The 16,983-nt window shown below is 49.0% G+C and overlaps 1 long non-coding RNA gene across 1 annotated transcript; it reads left to right on the top strand.

Annotated features, from left to right (window-relative positions):
- Nucleotides 1-16,200: 16,200 nt before the first annotated feature.
- On the top strand, nucleotides 16,201-16,706 carry LOC147718403 (uncharacterized). The gene is made up of 3 exons (XR_015309974.1): nucleotides 16,201-16,272; nucleotides 16,390-16,486; nucleotides 16,596-16,706. It is a non-coding gene; the product is annotated as an uncharacterized LOC147718403 (long non-coding RNA).
- Nucleotides 16,707-16,983: the final 277 nt, after the last annotated feature.

Raw genomic sequence — 16,983 nt, 5'->3', positions numbered from 1 at the left:
GTAATATCAAATGAAAGGACACCACACAAGTATATATTATAAAAATATATGTGTTTATTTCTAAATTAATCCCCAGTACTCTTTATGAGCAAAGGGGCACAAGCGTTAAATCAATAGCACAGTATAACATACAAAGTTGCACAATTATTGATGAGGGCGGGTGGCCACTCAAACCATATATTAAAAAAGTGGTATAAGAGATACCAATCGAACAGTGGTTAGGCCTAGGGCCTAGGGAATCGCTAGGAGCAGTCGGGACAAGCAATGCTGAAGTCGGGAAAAGTCCGCGGGACTCGGGTGCAGCACTTAAAGTGCGGCTTGCACCAATGCAAAGTCAATGGTGCGTAAAAGTTAAACAAATAGAGTTTAAGGACACTTCCGCTGAACCTAGAGGAACCAAACTTTACACACAGACCCTAGAGGTGTGTACCAGTGTGGGGACACGGGCGTTGCAACGTTACCTCACCCACAGGAAGCGGGTGCATAGGGTCGAAGTGGCGTCGGGTTTTGACACGCAGGCTCTTGGTGCTTGGAGCTGAAGATGCTGCAGGCGATGGGAAGGAGAAGTGTCCGGTTGGATCCAAGGGTGGATCAGAGTAGAAAAGTACCTGAAAGCAGAGGGGACAGAGTCTGGGTCACTCAGCAGTGACCAGGGTGGAACCAGGACGGAACCAGGCAATGTCGGGCGCAATCAGGTGGTTGTTGAGGAGCTTCTCTCTGCTGTCACGTGGGCTCTGGGGCATCTGCGATGTCCAGGAGCAGGTCACAATCTGTCCCACGCAGTTTCTCACCATCGGCGCAGTCGGCTTCAAGATTGGAGCAAACAACACTTGGCAAGAGCAATCCACCCAGGACCAGGGGATTGCTTCTCACTCGGACCAGGAGGGTCAGAGCGGGGGCTCCTTTTCAGAGAAACTTGTGCAAGTCTGGACCAACCAGAATCGCAAGTCGGTTTTAGGTTTTCGTCGGCAGAGGGGCCACAAGCCAGCTGGCAAGTGACTGGGCCAACGCGTCGAGCCAAAGTAAGCAGAAGGGCCCCACGCAGCACTCGTCGAGTGTAGAGGGGTGAGCTTCGATGCAAGAGTGGCTCAGGGTTGGGGCTTCTCAGACCCCGGTGTACAGCTTCAAGGGTCACTCGTGGGCTGCACGGTCAGCGTCTCATGGCCTTTTCAAGATGGCATGCCCCACTCTTCCAGTCGCTTCCACGGATCTCAGCTCTGCAGGGACTGTGGATCGGGCTGTAGGAAGGCAGGCAAGCTTGATCTCGTCAATCTCTATCACTCGAGTTCTGGGGGGAACTGCAACAAAGCAAGGGTCGAGGTGCTGGATGGTGCCTGTTTGCACAGGGTTGTCCCTCCTTGACCACAAGGGAGATTCTTCAGTCTTCTACGTTGAGTAGGATGTCGAAGGGTCCAGAGTTTTGTTTCAAATGTTTTGTCAGGATAATCTGAGTGCGTTGGCACTGCTCCCATTCTTATACCAATCTAGGGGGCTGGATTACCTTCTAGGTCCCCTCCTATGGGTGGGACCCAGGAAGGGGGTGGATACACCCCTTTCCCTTTGATCCAGGCCGTGCTGGGACTGGGGCTGGTGTGCCCCAGAACCGGTTTGGCCGGATTATGCAAGGGGCAGCCTTGTGCTCCCCAGGCAGTGTCTGGTTTCTTTCAAACCTCCCTGCTACAATCCACTATCTCCTGTCTGGGGTGGTGTGACACCTCCCTGTGACAGGAAACCCTTTTCCCAGGCCTCCTCTGCTGAGTTTCGGTCGGCAGCAGGAGGTCAGACTTGTATCTGTGGCAGAAGCATCCATTTTGTGGATCTGAGGCTCTTTTTAAAATCAACCGCGTTTTAGCAAAGTAACATGTCGTCTCCCTCTAGAGGGGTGGAATGCTACCCCCGTCGCCAGGACTGGCGAGGGGGTAGTATTCTAAATCGTATGACACCTTACACGACATGTTTTGATAAAGCCAAACCAAAGTTAACATATAACCGCAAGGATTATAATGCACTTAAGAGTACATGGTATGGCATTATCCCGGAACAGCTTAGGGAATTGGTCCCGACAGCTGCAGACAGGCTCAGCTCATGCTAGAGCACTATCTCACATAAAACCAAGCACTCTGCCTCCAGGATTGTTAAGGCCTGCCATAGGAGTGACTGATAGGTATATATGTGTCCAGATAGGTTTAGATATAGGCATACTATATCTAAGCAAGGGGTGATTACACCACCTTGCCCCAGCTGAGTGATCAGCCAGTTGTGTCAATTTTAGATAGCCAGCCAGGGGTGGCAAAAGATATGCTGCAGCCCCTGGTAGGCCTTGGATGCACCTATGCCCTCGGCACCTATAGTGCTCTGTAAAGGGGCTGATAAGGTGACCCAAGCCAATCTAGTTATGCACCTAGGGTACATGGAATCCATTTTACAGAGAGAGCAGATAGCCTGGGCCCTGATTAGCAGGGAACCAGGCCAACTAAGTCGAAAACCAGCTAAACACAAGGCAAAAAATCTGGGGTAACCATAGTCAGGTAGCCACCTTCCTACATAACCCCCCCCCCTCCCCCAAAACGAAAGGAAATAAGGCTATCCTTGGCCAGGTAAGCCTATATTGCCTGAGTGGCCATATAAGGAAGTACCTGCACTAGCATGGGTACCCCCTGTCTCATGGTCCACTAAGCAGTCCCTCGCCCTAGGGGTATTAGAGGGTCTCCACCATATTTGGGTGCGTTTATGCAAAGTTAAAGGCTGGTTTGGATATGGAGTATTGAAGTGAGGCTCCACTAACTTAGGGCTCAGCTTCCTCCAATTATCTTCCACCATGTGTGCCTTTCTCTCTTCAACTGAGTCACACTGTGCTCTCAGGGTCAACCTCTGGCTACCTAAAGCTGGAGGCTGGGTCCCTCTGTTTGGCTTGCTGGAGGGACAGTTCAGGTTTGGGCCCTTTGGGTCCCAGGTTTGGCTGTGCCCAACAGAATCCATCTGTGGGAGGTCCCTAACTATTTTTAAGGGGGCTACCTCAGGAGTTTTTTAAAGTTTTCACCTTACTAGGGCTACTAGTTTTGGTGCCCTTAATCTGTTGATGGGGGTGCTTTATTTGACAGGGGCCCTGGGGGGTCTCACTGTCCTTCTTGTCCTCTGCAGCCCTGGGCTGACTAAGGCAAGGTAGAGAGGTGCAGGTTACCTGCTCCAGACTGGATCCCACCTGAGAAGGGTCCACTGCCATCAGAGGCTCTGTCAGGCCAGGCCTAACAACCTCTGGGGCAGTTCCTTTATCAGGGGTAACATCAGTTCCTTGAGGAGGCTGATCCTGTCCTAATTTCTGGTGAGGGGGAGATTTCTCTTCCTCCTCCATGCTCTCAGTTTGGGTGGAGTGATCCATCATTTCAGGCTTCACAACACACATATCAGTTTGAGTTTGGGCTGTGGCCATCACAGCCCCACCAACCTTTTCAGGAGGAGACTCAGTTTGGGTTTCTGCTCTTATCATAACAGCTTTGCTATTCTGTTTTGGAAGAGCTTCTGTTAAAGATGGGGCAGAGAGTTGCTCAGCCCTACCAACCTTTTCAGGAAGGACATCTTGGGTTGGGGCTGTAGCTATTACAGCCCCACTAACCTTTCCATTGGAGTTTACCATTCTAGAATGGATTTCCTGTTCAACCTCAGCCCAGGCTGAGATTTCTAAATCATTACCAAGTAGGCAGTCTACAGGCAAGTTTGGTGACACTGCCACTCTCTTTGGGCCAGTGACACCTCCCCAGCTGAGACTTACTGTGGAAAAAGGTAGGGCCGATGTTGATCAAGAACCTTTTTCACTATTGCCCGGTGCTAACCGCCTCTTATACCACTCGAAGCTATCAAACAAAGAGGCAGGCGCTGGAGACTGGAAGGCAGGAAACAGAAGTTTATTCCGACGGAGCAGAACACCTCAACTCAGACAACAAGGTATCTTCTCGAGGTGCTCTAACCGCATCTCTGAGGCCTGGCCTCTCATACACAGGTTTATGGTCTTTATTACAGTTTATTGCATGTGGCACATTCTTGCAAACACTTTGAAGTACGGAAAGACATCCTCGGAATCCCCGCTTCAAGCCCGTTCCCACACACATTTACAGTAGAAGTCCCCACCCCGGTCACAACAGGTGACGATTGTCGCGCAGCTGGGCATTCCGCCGATTCCCGGAATGCATGTGGTCGATCGGATCTCATGGAGTGGGGGCTTTGATCAGTTTGTGGATCCTTTGATGGGAGAAGCTTCCTACTGTATGGGGGCAATAAACAGCATCCGCAGGGCCAGGTGGCGGCCTGGGAACAAGCAGGACAATCGGGCACAGAGGAAAGGGGGTTTTATCAAAGGATACGGGATCATGAAAGGAATGGAGGGAGGTGTCGAGCTGGGAGCAGGATGGGGTTCCGAGGCAGGGTTGCGCTGAAGAGGGGTTTATGGCCCAAGCATGTGAGAGCGGGGGCTGTCAGCGCGCGGGGGATGCCTGCGAGGCCAGGAGACAGAGAGAGAGACGCGCTGGCTATTGGCGGTGGGCAGAGAGGCCATGGCATTCAAGATGGCTGCCGCTTACGCGCACGAATGGGCCTAAAAAGGGACAAGATGGCGCCAATAATGTTGACGCTGCAAACTAGATTTTAACAGTCCTCCCTTTTCAACATATCTAGCCAACTTGTCTAATCGATGTCTATCTTCATCAAATTCCTAACCTCAACATCGTACAATGCTCTCATGCGTTCCCTTTCGAAGTCCACAGTCTTAGGGCAGATACAATTCGCACATAGTGAACACAGAAGCGGCAGGCATTGGATTCCTAAGCAGAACCCACATATTACAACAGCAGGAATCAGGATAATCGTAAACAATCTCCACCCTCAGTTCTTAACAGTACTCAAGAACCATCCACCAAGCGACCATTCTTCTTGCTCCTGGTGAACTTCTGAGGAAAGTCTGTGGAGATGTTCGATGGCTTTGTACACTGAGGGTGAATTGTCCGGTATATATGTGCAGCAGCTGGACCCAATGATGCGGCATGCTCCTCCACGATCCGCTAGAACCACATCTAGAACAAGGCGGTTCTGGAGAGCCACCAGGCGGACCGCTTGAAGCTCGGCTGTATTGTTCGCAAGGATGCCAGCTGTAATGTTCATTGTTGTCTCGACTGCCTGGGTCAAATGTCGGATGGCACGGCTGTTCGCCATCGGGCCCCAGAGTGGAACAAGTCCCTTCATTGCATCGAGGAACTGTGCTCCGGTGGAGTCGGCTTGCTCAATGTCCTTGGCTCGTTTTTGTCTGTGGTGATTCGCTGGAGCCACATAGATCGGAGGAAGGATGAAGGAGATAAAACAGGTGCCCCCCCAGCCTTTGGGGAGCCAGGTATAGGCCTTTGTACCACAAACAAAGTACATGTTCGGAGAGGAGACAAAAGAGGGTGGATCGGTGGAGTCCAAAGTTCTGGTGATGTGGCAAGCGCTGCGGCCTACCAGCTGTGTCCCAAGCCCTTCAATGCACATAAGGCCTGTGACGTTGATGATGGATAGGGCCACAGTCAGGGTGGCAGCTGTTCGTTTCTGGAGGTAGGAGAAGGTGGGTCTGGTCGGATTGTTAAACACCTGCATTTCAATTCGTTCTTTGACAGGGATGTCCATGTGGATAGAGTCGTTGGAGGTCTGTGGGCAGAAGTGTGTAGCAGTTTTCTTCGTTTTGTTCTGCCAGACCTCATGAAAGAAATGTGTCATAGTTTTGCTGGAAGTAGCATTATCCCTATAGCTTTCTTGCAAGAGGATCAGCCAAGCAAGGCAGGAGCCGTGAATTGAGAAGGGTAAAGGGATGAAGGGTATTGAATGTCCAGTGGCGTGGGGTAGCAACCCGCAGATCCAGCAGTTGGTGGCATTGGTAGCAAGATTGTGCTGGTGCAGCAGTTGCATGAAGGAGTTGTTCCAAAACTCCTTACGTCTTTCTCGGAGTTGGGGTGAAAGAGAAATCAGATAATGTTCCTTCATGGTGGTAGGCTGCGCAGTGGTCAGGAATGTCTCATGAGCTGGTGCGCTTTCTTCCACAATCCAGAGGGTGGTCATGAGGAGGAGGCAAAAGAGGAGGGCGATAAAAAGTGCAATAGTCTTTGAACTGTGGATTTTGTCAGTCTTTGGATTTCTGTAGCGGATCTTCGGATATCCGGTTGCTTCCATCATCTTCGTGCCGGGTGCTTCCATCATCTTCTTATCGGGTGCTTCCATCATCTTCAAGGGAGCAAGGTAGCGGGCAGAACCACAAACTTCGACTGGCTTCTCTCCTGACAGCCTTAGTAGTGTTAGGCCGCCGCTCTGAGAATTACGACTTAGTCAATGGTCTGCTTAGCCGAAACTCCCTCCTTTCGTCGCAGGTTATACCCTTCTCTGGACGGCACAGTAGGATCGGGAAATGTTGCTACTTCAAGTGTCTCTGTATCAGGATAGCAGTTCAGTGATGGTCGCTTTTGTTCAGGAGCTCTTCCTGGGTGGCCACGTCTTCGGACGTCGTCAGGGTCGAGGAGATCTTCTTGCAATGGTGTGCATGCACCCAATTGTGCTTTCCTTCCACTCGAAGAGCTGTTCGGGTGGTGAGTAGGACTTGCCAGGGGCCCGTCCACCGGGGTTCCAGACTCTTCGCACGCTGGAAGTTGCGGATCAGGTTGCATGTTGTGTCCGGGACCCCTGGAAGCGTCAGGAATGGCATGAAGCACCTGTTGGTGGATAACAGACAGTGTCTCAGTCAATTTATACAAGTAATCGGACATTAGGACGTCCGGGACGTCATGAATGGAAGTCGGTTTTGGTGCAGACCAACGCTCATGGGTCGGCCGAAAACGACCTCGTAAGGTGTCAAGTGGTGTTTGGTGGGGGTGGAACGCATCGATAGCAATGCCAGTGGGAGAACGTCTGCCCATTTCAGTCCTGTGGTAGCCACTATCTTAGCCAGTTTTAGTTTCAGAGTGGCATTGTGTCGTTCAACTAGTCCAGCAGATTGGGGGTGGAAGATTGCGTGGAACTTCTGTTTTACACTCAACCCCTTCAAGATGAGTTGGATAACTTCCGCTACGAAGTGGGGGCCATTGTCGCTCCATAAAATTCGACAAAGGCCGTAACGAGGGAAGAATTCCTTTAGTAGTACCTCTGCAGTGGCCATAGCAGTATTGTCGCGGGTTGGATAGGCTTCCACCCACTTGCTAAATGCGCACACCACAACAAGTACGTACTTCAGGCCTTGGCACCTTTCTTGCTGGATGTAGTCCATCTGCAGGACTTCAAACGGGTGATTGGGAACCCCAAACCCTCCCCGGGGTACTACAGTTCCTTTCCCAGGGTTATGTTGCAAACATATCAAGCATTGTTGGACCAGACGTTTGGCGGAGTCTGTGATTTTGTCGTTGTGCCAAACTCTGGAGACAAGTTCGATCATAGGGGCTGATCCTATGTGTGCAGGGGAGTGTGCCATAGTCAGTATGGGAATCAGGTATGAGTCAGGCAGCAACCATTTGTTCGTGTCTTTTGTTCGCCAGCAGCCTTCATCGTCTTTCAGTCCCACCCGTGCCCATTCAGTCAATTCGTGTTGTTAGCTGGCCATTTGGTTGTCCCTAATAGTTTCCCTAGCGTCTGTCCATTTCTCGGCTTGTGACCTGGTCACGTACATGCGTGTTGTCGTCCTATTCTCAGCTGTGGTTCGGGCAGTCATGTCGGCTAGTGCATTCCCTTGTCCAATGATGTCTGTCACCTTTTTGAGTGCTTGGCATTTTATTACTGCAAGTTGCTTGGGAAGAAGGACTGCTTCAGTTAGGGCGGAAACTAGATCTCCGTGCAAGATGGGGGTGCCATGCGAGGTCAAGAATCCCCTCTCCTTCCAAAGGAGCCCAAAATGGTGAACCACCCCGAAGGCATACTGGCTGTCGGTGTAAATGTTTGCTGTGGTTCCTGCTGCCAGGATACATGCTCGTGTGAGGGCAATTAGTTCTGCTGCCTGTGCAGATCTTTGTGTGATGCGGGCTGTCTCTACTACAGTTCGGGCTGTGGTGACTGCATAAGCAGCTGAGGTGGTGCCATCGGGGAGTTTGATGCAAGAGCCGTCCACCCACAGCTCTCTGTCAGGGTCAGGAAAAGCCGTGTCTCTGAGGTCAACCCTACTCCTGGTCTGTTTGTCCGTGAGGGTCACACAGTCATGTACAGAGGACACATTGGGATCGTTCTCTGGTAGGGGCAACAAAGTTGCCGGGTTCAGTGTGGTGCATCTTTTCAGGGTGATGTGGGTTACAAGCAGGGTCAATTCGTATCCAGTCAGTCGTGCACTCGTCAGGTGTTGCTTCTTAGTCTGGTTCAGGAGGGTGTCAACCGCATGGGGTACTAACACCGTGAAGGAATTCGAGAGCACGATCCCCTCACTCTGTCGGATAGAGATAGCAGCGGCAGCTACAGCTCGAAGACAGGCAGGCAAGGCTCTGGCTACTGGGTCAAGAGTGGCAGAGAAGTAAGCACATGGTCGTTGCTTTGGGCCAATGGACTGGGTCAAGACAGACAAAGCACATCCCTCCCTTTCGTGAGTGTAGAGGGAGAAGGGCTTTGTGTAATCGGGGGTTCCTAGGACAGGGGCTGAACAAAGGGCATCTCGTAGTTCTATGAAGGAGGATTGGCATTCAGGGGTCCAAGGGAGTGGGAAGGGGACATCTTTAGCTAGAAGAGAAAGCAGCGGTTTCACAATGAGGCTGAAATTCGGTAACCACTGTCGGCAGAAGGAAGTGAGGCCTAGTAGGGAGCGGACTTGCTTTTGAGTCTTAGGGACAGGGGTCTCTAGAATGGTTTGGATTCGATCGGGAGTAAGTTTCCTTCCGTCTTTGGACAAGAGGTGGATTAAGTAAGTGACCTGGGGTTGGCAGAATTGCAGCTTCTTTTTGGAGACCTTGTGGCCATTTTCCGCAAGGAAGTGCAGCAGTTGGATGGTGGCTGTGACTGCAAGTGGAGTGGTATCGGCCGCCAAAAGGATGTCATCGACGTATTGTATCAACACCACTCCATCGGGTAACTGGACTTCGTCCAGTTGTCTCTTGAGGGCCTGACTGTAGATGCTGGGGCTTTCTGTGTAGCCTTGGGGTGCTCGACAGAATCTATATGAGCGGGCTTTTAAGGTGAAGCCAAAGAGGTATCGGCTGTCTGGATCAATGGGGATAGAGAAGAAAGCATTTTTGAGGTCAATGACAGTGAAGGTGGTGGCAGTAGAAGGAATCAAAGTCAGAATAGTGGTGATGTCCGAGACCACGGGGTACTGAGGTACAACTACTTTGTTGACCTCTCGAAGGTCGATGATGAAGCGGTACGCTTTCTCATCTCCCTCTCCTTGTTTCTTTATGATGGGTAGGATAGGGCTGTTGCAAACATTGCTAACTACTTCCTCTACCACTCCTGCGTCTATCAGGGACTGAATAATCTTCACCAATGCCTTCTCGCCCTCGGGCGATATCCGATATTGTGGAAGTTTCGGGAGTATTGCGTCCTGTCGAACAGTTATGTGCACTGGGTCAATCATCATGCGTCCTATGTCCGAATCAGTCTTGGCCCACAGATACGGAGGCAGAGTGTCAAGTAGGGACGAGTCAGTGTCAGTGATGGAAAACATGTGTCGGGAAGGACAATGTCTGAGCAGAGCTGGGTTGTCGTACAGAAAGACTCGAACTCCATCTTGTGAACATCTAACAGTAGCTCGGAAATGTTTCAGCAAGTCAAGTCCCATAATGGCGTCAGGGGTATTGGAGGAAAGCAAAAACGTTGTGTCAGTGGTGTTGTTCTCTAGGTCAAAGGAGATTGGTGTGGACAAAGGGTTAGTGGAGGGCATTCCATCGAAACCTATCGATGTTACAAGGGTGCCCTTTGAATCAGTCGTTTAGATAACGCACTACGTGTCGCGCCAGTGTCTACCAGAAATGGAGACTTCGTACCTAGGACTTTAGCGGTGACATAAGGACCTTGCTGGTCAACATAGAGCTCGACTAGATCCCTCCCTTGCCCTAGGCAGTCCTATGCGAAGTCGCGGGCATCGTCGCAGTCAGACTGCTGGTACTGGTTCTGTCGGGGACGGTCAAATGTATTCGGTCTGCTTGATCTGTCGTTATTCGTATCATTCGTGGACCCTCGTTGGTGTCCTCTATTTCACGGTCCACCCGCTACGTCTTTGGGGGTCCCTATTCCTGTTTATCTCCAACAGAACCGGACACTGGGATTTCCAATGGCCGAATCCCTTGCAGAATGCACACTGGTCCTCGCCAATGTCTTTACGTCCAACATGGGGTGCTGGAGTACGGTCTTTAGGGGGTGCGTTCCTAGGGGCATTTGTCTGGTAATTCCCTTTTGTACTGCTCTCGTCCTATAGTCACCCCTTGCAACTGCGCAATCATCACCCTCTCCTTCAAGTCTTTCTTCTTTTTCTCTGTCGCTCTATCGTTTTCATTTTTCTGATGCTCATAGTATTGGGCCATCTGGAGGATAGCCGCAGGTTTGGAGGCTGCCCAACTACTCTCGCTGGCCTGCAGTTTCTGAGAGACCTCCTGCGACAGACCTTTTATGTAGTTCTGGACAAACAGATGGTGTCCGGTTGCAGTGGTCATGTCCTGGCCGCTATAATCGGAGAACACCGTTTCAAACCGGGAGAAGTATTCCAATACGTCTTCCTGGGGTTTCTGACGACGGGCCGTTACTATCGACCAGTCCACTTTCTTTTCTGGGATCAGAGTTTTTAGTTTCTGCACAATTTTGTCTGGGAGTTCTAAAATGGATTTCAAAGGCTTCTGTCCAGGTTCTCGTTGTCTATCTATGCCATCGAGTTGTGACCAGGTATGTCCAAACAGCTCAAGGTGGTCGACTTTCTGGATTTGCTTCCACACATCAGCTTGCAGACATAACCCGAAAAACAAATCAATGTCAGCCAGGGTCATAATTGTCGAACCTAAGGCGGTACCTAATTCAGTGTAGAAGGCAGTGGGGTTTTTACATAAATCGGGCAGAGATTTCCGGAACGTCAGAATATCTTGCCGATCCCATGGCTGGTATACCCAGTTATACACTACCCTCCCTCTTGCATCTTGGTGGTTGACGTCATTGTGTGTTCCCTGACCTCGTGGGGAAACCCAATAGGGGGCAGCCTCTCTTATCGGCATCATGGTGCTAGCTTGTTCTATTCATGGTTCGGTCGCTACTGGTGTCGTAGGTTTAGCTTCCGACTCTTGTTCAGTGAGGTGGCGGAAAACCTCAAGCGTACGCACAAGGAGGTCCGTCACGTCACACTCGCCCTCATCCCCGATATCGACCTTTCTATACAGAGTCGTTAGGCTCTCGGGACCTTTGTCTCGATATCGGTCCTCATAAGCATTTAGGGCATGGTAACATAATCGTACGACAAAGTGCCGTCTGTGGCTCCCAGCATATGAGTTGAACATATTCGTGATGTGCTCCTCACTCTCCTTTCTTTCTACCAGTGTCCTTACTATCTTGTCAATCCCTGCTCGCTCATCTTTGCTCAACCTGTTCGTTCTTGTGGAGTCTGTCTTTCGGGCCTCAGGGTCATCTAACATTGTCGCTTGTGCTGTATCTAGTACAAGAGGTTTGGCCGGCGCGGAGGCTATGGGGACCGAAACTCTGGTACTACTCTCGCTGGTGCTTGGGGGCAACGGGTGCTGTGCTAAAGGTTGGGAAGGGGCATATGGAGGGGGCATGTAGATGATCGGAGGACCTAACAAAAGATCATCGTTGGCTCGCTGTTTAGAGGGTAATTCAGGGTAGAGCGTAGAGGGTGTTCTAACCGGACACTGACTCGATGTTTCAGGTTCTTGTTTCCGTTTGGTTTCCTCTCTCTCCTTAATCTCTTCTTCTAATTTCCTAGCAGCTAGGTGAGCTGCCTTTTGTAGCTCTTTCTCGAATCTAATTTCGTTTCTCTTTTTACGTTGTTCTGTTTCTTTGCGCCACATGCCGAAACTATCAAGCATAGTGGGCGTTGTCTTATTGTCACCAAGGGCTGTTTCTAGCGCGCTTATTTTATCTTCATCGAAGGATCCTATCAGTTGCCACTGACTTTTCTGATCCTTTTTCGTATATTTATGCCATAATTTGCTATAGGCTATGGCGATCAATCCATGCTTCATGAACATGTCCTTATTAGGGGTGCCTTCCAGTGGAGCCGGATGGTTCATCTCTAATAAGCGGTCCGGGCTGAACCAACTACCAATCAGTGGGTAGAAGATAGGCATGACGGATTACAACGGGGACAAAAGTCTGCACTACCTATCTTATCACTGCTTGGAAAGACTAGACAGAATATTTCTATTCTTCGTTATTTGCAAGCAGAGAATACCTCAAAAGAACCAATATCGAACAGTCAATGTTCGGTCAATCAAACAATCAGTGGAGAGAATAAATAGGCACGACGGGTTACAACGGGGACAAAAGTCTGCGTTACCTACTCTTTACTACCTGCAAAGAGAGAACCTGTTCTTCTCCGTTTGCAGACAGAGAATCTCCAGAGAACAATCCGCGAACAACAATGTTCGGGCAAACAATCAATCAGTGGGGGAGAAAGATAGGCACGACGGGTTACAACGGGGACAAAAGTCTGCGTTACCTACCCTTCACTACCTGCAAAGGAAGAGAGAATCTATTCTTCTCCGTTTGCAGACAGCGAATCTCCAAAAAGAACCAACAATTCGAAGAGTAATACTAGTATTTTCCAAACAATCAAACAATCATTTCGAAATTTGTCGTGTTACACGACCTTACCCGGACCGCATGGACAGTTTCTTGTCTTCCGAATCCAGCGCCCGATCGTCCTCTATTCTTCGTGACTGTCGCGGCACTCCTGATGGTTCCCAGTCAGGACCGTAGATCACTCGAGAGAGGTCTGTTCGGAACCAGTGAAGTTCGGATGATCGGCTGTAAGACGAGGGTCTATCGGACAGGAGCTCTCCCGATTGTTGCAGTCGTTCACTCTGTCGTCAGGACCTCTCCCACTGGATCCACGAGTCACTGATGGGCCCCACGTTTGGGACGCCAATTGTGGAAAAAGGTAGGGCCGATGTTGATCAAGAACCTTTTTCAGTATTGCCCGGCACTAACCGCCTCTTATACCACTCGAAGCTATCAAATAAAGAGGCAGGCGCTGGAGACTGGAAGGCAGGAAACAGAAGTTTATTCCGACGGAGCAGAACACGTCAACTCAGACAACAAGGTATCTTCTCGAGGTGCTCTAACCGCATCTCTGAGGCCTGGCCTCTTATACACAGGTTTATGGTCTTTATTACAGTTTATTGCATGTGGCACATTCTTTCAAACACTTTGAAGTACGGAAAGACATCCTCGGAATCCCCGCTTCAAGCCCGTTCCACACACATTTACAGTAGAAGTCCCCACCCCGGTCAAAACAGGTGACGATTGTCGCGCAGCTGGGCATTCCGCCGATTCCCGGAATGCATGTGGTCGATTGGATCTCATGGGGTGGGGGATTTGATCAGTTTGTGGATCCTTTGATGGGAGAAGCTTCCTACTGTATGGGGGCAATAAACAGCATCCGCAGGGCCAGGTGGCGGCCTGGGAACGAGCAGGACAATCGGGCACAGAGGAAAGGGGGTTTTATCAAAGGATATAGGATCATGAAAGGAATGGAGGGAGGTGTTGAGCTGGGAGCAGGATGGGGTTCCGACGCAGGGTTGCGCTGAAGAGGGGTTTATGGCCCAAGCATGTGAGAGCGGGGCTGTCAGCGCGCGGGGGATGCCTGCGAGGCCAGGAGAGAGAGAGAGACGTGCTGGCTATCAGCGGTGGGCAGAGAGGCCATGGCATTCAAGATGGCTGCCGCTTACGCGCACAAATGGGCCTAAAAAGGGACAAGATGGCGCCGATAATGTTGACGCTGCAAACTAGATTTTAACATTACTACTGCCATGGGATGATTTGTCTGGATTCCATCAATGTTTGTTACCTGGTATGTGGCCAAATACAAAAAAAGCCCTAGTTTTCAAAGCAGTTAATATTTAGAGATCTGTAGACATCACTGGTTGTATAACAATTACAACACACCTCTCTTTTTGCAGAACATGAAAGTAGGGGATATCTCAGTCTACTGCCTTTGTTAAAATAGCCCACCTCTGATTAAACGTTTAACACCAACAAAGACAACCCACACTCACTAAAACTGACAGCAGAAAAAAGTGAGAAGGGCAAGATGGCACCTCACGGACGCACCACCAATGGGACCTCTGGTTGATACTCACCAGGATGGTCCTATAATCATCATAGGTGCCATCAAGCCCAAACGGAAACGTGTCCTAAACTCACAGAAATGACAGTGAATGGTGCAGTGAACAAAAAATATATGTACAACACTTTCAACATTTAACACTTAACATATACCCACTGCGCAACCAGGACACAAATTATTTTACTAATATTCCTTTTTGTTGCAAACAGTGCACAAAACATTCAATAAAAAGGAAGGTGTGAATACTACCTATCGATTCACACCTTACTACCAGCCGACATGTTTCATTGCCATGGTCTTTATCAGGCAATTTCCTCAGGGCAAACCAAATTTTCAATGCCACTGCGAAGGACACTGAGCTGTAGTAAAACATAAACACATATAGAGGCGAGGTTATCTGCTGTCCCCCTGTTTAAATCACAATATATCGCAGTCAAATAGTGTTGCTGTGTATGATGCTAGTATTACCCTTCAAACAGCTATGCCTCTCATACCCGCCGAGAGGAATAAAAAACGGAATCCGGCTCCCATGGGTGAGCACGGTCCAATCTCCCCTCGTTTCTGTCTGGAACATAAATTTGAACACAGGGGATCACTGTTAAATCTTAAAATCGTTACCAGAGTACCTGAAACTCGAAGTGTATTCTCAAACTGACAACGAGCCCCCTCAAGGGAAAGTTACCGATGGAGAGTACGTATTCGGCGTCTTCTCAGCCCTCGAACACCGATACACATCAGCTGTGCTCCTTTCAAGCTGATGGGACGTATTTTGAGCCTTCTGATTGGACGAGACTCGTCATGGGTATCGGCTGTCAAGACGTTTTTAGAGCCTTCTGATTGGATAGGACTCATCATGGGGTATCGGCGGCCATATTGAAACGGTCACCAACCCAAGTATCATATACAAAAAACGACTTAGTGAAGCCCCAATATCGCGGTAATGATATCCACATAGTGCTGACAATCTGTTATCAATATTTACCGCATTTTCCCAAAACAATATTTTATTATTTATTTTTATTTTTAATTGTTGTCCAAAATCACGGCAAGCTTTTAGGGATCAAAATTATCTGTATGCAATAGCTCGCACATCAGCTTAGGGATGTTTATTATTACAAATGCCTCGAGCATTGGATGTAACTTTATTATATCCCGAACAAGGCAGTCAGGAAATACAAAATACTTTTATTCTGTTCATACTACTGACATGAGCCCCTATCCCTCTTAGCATCTCAAGGTTTCATGTATAGAGTGTAGAGTTTGTGGGTCCATGGTATCTACCCTGCGCAAATAATGTGCACTGCCTCTCACTATTCTTGGGATTTTTGCTATATCAAAGTTATATCATAGCGAATAGCAAATTCTAGTGGCTTCCTCTATATTGTCCATCCATACCTCAGGTAAAACGTGGATTATGGGTGTACATGGTCCAGTCATTATTCACGCCCAGTCAGGTTAACTTGCATCTGTCAATGTCTCTATTAGTCTAGATTTCCAAATGTAAGGTACATGTTGTACATACACATGATATACTCTTTTGATACAGGTATAGGCAATGTGCCCCGATCAGTAGTTACCTACACAAAAGAACATCTCAGCGCAATTTATTCCACTCTAAAAGTTCATTGAGACCATTCTGTTCGCTTTTTTCTGAAAAAATCCATCTTGCTTCTTTTGTGATCAGACGCCTTTCTATTGTTTGAGCTTCTCCCGTCACTCTCTCCAGGACCACCCAAGTAAAAGTATGTCTATTCCGATGGCAGTGTTGCACTCACTAAGTCGTTTTTTTGTATATGATACTTGGGTTGGTGACCGTTTCAATATGGCCGCCGATACCCCATGATGAGTCCTATCCAATCAGAAGGCTCTAAAAACGTCTTGACAGCCGATACCCATGACGAGTCTCGTCCAATCAGAAGGCTCAAAATACGTCCCGTCAGCTTGAAAGGAGCACAGCTGATGTGTATCGGTGTTCGAGGGCTGAGAAGACGCCGAATACGTACTCTCCATCGGTAACTTTCCCTTGAGGGGGCTCGTTGTCAGTTTGAGAATACACTTCGAGTTTCAGGTACTCTGGTAACGATTTTAAGATTTAACAGTGATCCCCTGTGTTCAAATGTATGTTCCAGACAGAAACGAGGGGAGATTGGACCGTGCTCACCCATGGGAGCCGGATTCCGTTTTTTATTCCTCTCGGCGGGTATGAGAGGCATAGCTGTTTGAAGGGTAATACTAGCATCATACACAGCAACACTATTTGACTGCGATATATTGTGATTTAAACAGGGGGACAGCAGATAACCTCGCCTCTATATGTGTTTATGTTTCACTACAGCCCAGTGTCCTTCGCAGTGGCATTGAAAATTTGGTTTGCCCTGAGGAAATTGCCTGATAAAGACCATGGCAATGAAACATGTCGGCTGGTAGTAAGGTGTGAATCGATAGGTAGTATTCATACCTTCCTTTTTATTGAATGTTTTGTGCACTGTTTGCAACAAAAAGGAATATTAGTAAAATAATTTGTGTCCTGGTTGCGCAGTGGGTATATGTTAAGTGTTAAATGTTGTAAGTGTTGTACATGTATTTTTTGTTCACTGCACCATTCACTGTCATTTCTGTGGGTTTAGGACACGTTTCCGTTTGGGCTTGATGGCACCTATGATGATAATAGGACCATCCTGGTGAGTACCAACCAGAGGTCCCATTGGTGGTGCATCCGTGAG

Source organism: Lissotriton vulgaris, chromosome 4_1 (genome assembly GCF_964263255.1).
Source record: "Lissotriton vulgaris chromosome 4_1, aLisVul1.2, whole genome shotgun sequence".
Taxonomy (NCBI): domain Eukaryota; kingdom Metazoa; phylum Chordata; class Amphibia; order Caudata; family Salamandridae; genus Lissotriton; species Lissotriton vulgaris.
Note: the sequence above shows the minus strand (reverse complement) of the source record. Positions and strands in the feature narration are given on the sequence as shown.